Genomic DNA, 4,434 nt, shown 5'->3' with positions numbered 1-4,434 from the left:
GTAAGACATAGAATTCTATGGGGTTTGTTTTTGTTTTTTGTTTTTTTTTTTTTTTTGAGACAGGGTCTCCCTGTAGCCTGAGCTGTCCTCTAATTCACTATGTAAACCAGGCTGACCTTGAACTCACAGAGATCTGCCTGCCTCTGCTCCCGAGTGCTGGGATTAAAGGCACACGCCACCACGTCCGGCTGTCATTCTTTTTTAAATATCTTATTTATTATTTTTATTTTATGTGTATGCATGTATTGCCTGCATGTAGGTAAGTGCACCTGTGTCATGCAATGCCTGCAGAAGACAGAAGAGGCTGTGGGATCCCTGGAACTGGAGTCACAGACAGTTGTTAGCTCCCATGTAGGTGCTGGGATTCGAACCCGGGTCTTCTGCAGGAATAGTCAGTGTTCTTAACCACTGAGCTATCTCTCTAGCGGTTTTGTCATTCTTTAAAAATTTTATTTTAATTTATGTTTATTTTATGTGTATGACTGCGTGTATGTAAGTGCACCTATGCATACTGTATTAGTTACTTTTCTGTTGCTGTGATAGAAAGACTGATCAAAACAACTTATGAAAGGAAGAGTTTATTTGAGCTTACAGTTCCAAAGGGGCAGGAATCCACTTGGTGGGGAGGCTTGGCAGCAGAGGTGGCTGGAGGAGGAGTGGAAGCTAGGTTCTACATCTTCAAGCAGGCACAGGAAGCAAGAGAGCAACTGGCAATCCAGCAAGGTTTAAGAATTCTCTAAGCCCACCGACATCAAAGATGAGCCTTTATTAAGCCTGTGGTTCACCATGGTGGAAAAAGCACTGCATTTAAATTTATTTTTATTTTATGTATATGAGTGTTTTGCTTGAATGTATGAAAGTAACCACCATGCATACAATGCCCACAGAGGCCAGAAAAGGGCATCAGATCCCCCTGAAACTGGAGTTTTGGATTGTTAGCTGCCATGTGGGTGCTGGGAACCAAATTCAGGTCTTCTCCAAGAGCAGTCAGTGCTTCTAACCACTGAGTCATCTCTCCAGCCCCTTGCCTTTCCTTTTGAATCTCATTTTTTTGTTCCTTTTGAATTATGTCTGTGTGTGTGTGTGTGTCCGTGTATGAGTATGTGCATATCAGTGCAGGTGCCCAAGAAATCCAGAGGCACTGGATCTTCCTGGAGCAGCTGGAGTTATAGGCAGTTGTGAGTCACCAGACATGGGTGCTGGGATCTGAACCTGGGTCCTCTGCCAGAGTGAATACATACTTAACCACCAAGGTATCTCTCTATCATGTGGGTGCTGGGAACCAAATTCAGGTCTTCTCCAAGAGCAGTCAGTGCTCCTAACCACTGAGCCATCTCTCCAGCCCCTTGCCTTTCCTTTTGAATCTCATTTTTTTGTGCCTTTTGAATTATGTCTCTGTGTGTGTGTCCGTGTATGAGTATGTGCGTATCAGTGCAGGTGCTCAAGAAATCCAGAGGCACTGGATCTTCCTGGAGCAGCTGGAGTTATAGGCAGTTGTGAGTCACCAGACATGGGTGCTGGGATCTGAACCTAGGTCCTCTGCCAGAGTGAATACATGCTTAACCACCAAGGTATCTCTCTACGCCCCTTCTTTTTCTTTTGAGGTGAGTTTTTGTGTGTTGACCAGGCCGGTCTCGAATTCCTGGACTCAGCAAGAAATCCTCTTGCTCTAACCTTTCGAGTACTGTGACTGCATGTGTGTGCCAGCATGCTTGGCTCCGTGTTCTTATATCTTATGAAAGTGTGTGTCGAGTTGGTTTTGCAACCCTCTGCTTTTAGCCTGCAAGTTCAGTTCCTATCTGTCCATTGACGCGTGGTTTGCCCCACAGCTCTGTGCTGTGACTCCGGCTGTCTGCACTCTTTGTTCCTTTTCTCCCTGTGATTTCTCTTGAATTGAGCTGAACTCTTTCATCTCGGAGTGTGCATATTTTAAGTGCTATTTCTCTTCTTATACGAGCTAAACAGCTCAGGCTGGTCTTGAACTTGTGATCCTGCTGTCTTAGTCTCCCAAGTGCTGGGGTTACATGCGTGCAGTAACACCCAGCAGTAGTTAATTTTAATTTTAATTTTTTTTGGTCTTTTTGAGACAGGGTCTCCCTGTAGTCGCAGCAGGCCTGGAACTCACTGTGTAGACCAGACTAGCTTCAATCCGCCTGTGTCTGCCTCCTGAGTGCTGGGATTAAAGGCGTGCACCACCACACATAACTGGCTTGATGGAGCATCTGGGCAAACTTTCCACAGCCTGCCGCAACACTGAGTGGACCTGAGAATGTTCTGACTGCAGCGAGACCATCTGTTCCCGCGCTGTTCTGAGCGGCCCTTTTAGTTTGACCTTTTTATGTCACACGTTGGTTGTTTTTATTCGGTAAAGATCAGTCCACGGTGATCATTATTATCGGTAATAATAACCAATCCCACTTGGACTTGTTTGCATGCTTCCTCCCCACGAGGGAGGTATAGCTGGGTCTAAAACTGTAAGTGGACAACGAGATATTTTCTCTGCATTGTGAAGATGTCTTCCCGCTACCCTCTGCCTTGTGCGGCTGCTAAGACTTTGCTGTCAGCTGAGTTACAGCGCCACTGCCGGCTGCCTGCTCTTATCGACTGGACTGTGACTCACCCCATCCTTGTGATGGAGTCCCCTTCCCAGGCCTTTGTGCTTGAAAAAGGTTTTGCAGGAGGGATTGACCCGAGTGGCCCCAGTCCCATCTGACGGATGCCCGTGCAGGGAGAGGAGGAGACGTGGAAGAAAGACCGAGTCGATGTTTGCTGGACAGGTGGCTGACTGCAAGCAAGAGGCCACAGGAGTCGGACCTGCTGGTGCTGCCACTTCACCTTTAGACTCGCAGCTTTCAGAACCCTGGGAAGATGAGCTGGTGTTGCTGTGTTCTGTTACGGCTGCCCGACAGGACCGATTTTCTGTTTTCCTTTATTCTTTATGCAGTCTCCCTGTGACGTTCCGCAGTTTTACTGGGGTGCATTTAGCCCTGTGGTTAGTTTTGCCACTCTTCTTAGAACCTGTTATGAGCTGGGATCCTGGGAACTCGCCTCTACCATCTCTCAGCACTGTCTGTGCAGACAAGAGCCAGGTGTCAGGTCCAAGAAAGCTTGACAAGGACTGTCCTGGGCTGACCTCCAGAACGCTATGCTGGGAGGTACCCAGCACTCCTGGAACTGACCAGAGTGGCTCCTGGTCCCTCTCGGGGTGTGGGGAAGGTGTGGCTTATTCTGAATACAGGCTAGTGGCCCCTCCTGGGAGTCTGGAATTTTGTCAGGTGGTGAGCAGTGGCTGTCTGTATGACCAGCCCCCCAAAAGAACCCCAGGTACAGAGAATACCGAGCCAGCTCCACCTGTGCACACAACACAGCTGCTTCCTGGAGGAATTATACCTGTGAACTGCATGGGGAAGTTTGTGCCTCATCTCCTCTGGATGTTACTTGTGTGCTTGTTTCTTGTGCTGAGAGCCATTTGGACAGTTCACATCCTCATCAGTCACATGTGAGTGACCGTGTCCTCACAGCCTGGCGTTGTGTGCTCTCATTCTCCCTGGTAGAAGATGGCATTTTAGTGGGTATAAGAGATATAAGATGTATTAATAGCCAAAATTATAACCTCCCCCCCTTTTTTTTGAGGCAAGGTCTGACCCCTGTAGCTCCAGCTGGCCTGGAACACACCATGTAGACCAGCTGGCCCTGATCTTACAGAGATCTGCCTCCTGAGTGCTGAGGTTAAAGTTGTGTGATACCAGCAAAATTTATGATCTTAAATGAATGTGGAAACCTGTACGTAACACTTACAGTAGTCTTATTTGTAATATGTTCCTCAATGAGTGAATGTTGAGCAAACCGTGGGGCCTGAGAGGCACAGAATTCTATGGAGCAGTGGAAGGAGAACCACTGGTACGAGCCTGGGAATTATGCTGCAGGATGACGCCACTAAAGGGGCTGCTGCTGGGTGAGTCCGTCCACGCAGATTCCCGAGACAAGGCCATCACCGAGGTGGACCACGGTGTAGTGGCCCTCTCCGGCAAAGGTTTGGAGTGGCTGGAGTTATGGGCAGCTGTAAAGGCGTTCTGTCTCTGATGGAGCTCAGTTCTGCAGAAGGTGAGTCAGGGACAAGACAGAGTCCAGCTGTCCTTGAAAACAAGAGAATATTTGGACGTTGGTGGAACTCCGCCTCCCAGAGTCAAGGGCAGAACAGTGCCTTGGGATAGTGAGAATGATAGTGGACGGCTTGTGTTTTCCTTTCTCATGCAAGGCCAGCTTCTACCCGAGGCCACCTTCTACCCGAGTCAAGCTTCTACCCGAGGCCAGGTTTATGAACCAGTGAGTTTCTTACAGGAGCATGGGTGAATAGCAAATGTTCCTCCCTGGTCTCTGCTTCAGTTCCTGCCTCCAGGCTCCTGCCTTGAGTTCCTGCCTTGACTTCCCCTG

The sequence above is a fragment of the Nannospalax galili genome, unplaced genomic scaffold, assembly GCF_000622305.1.
Source record: "Nannospalax galili isolate Female #2095 unplaced genomic scaffold, S.galili_v1.0 scaffold68, whole genome shotgun sequence".
Classification (NCBI taxonomy): domain Eukaryota; kingdom Metazoa; phylum Chordata; class Mammalia; order Rodentia; family Spalacidae; genus Nannospalax; species Nannospalax galili.
The sequence above is the reverse complement of the archived record's forward strand: the minus strand, read 5'-3'. Positions refer to the sequence as shown.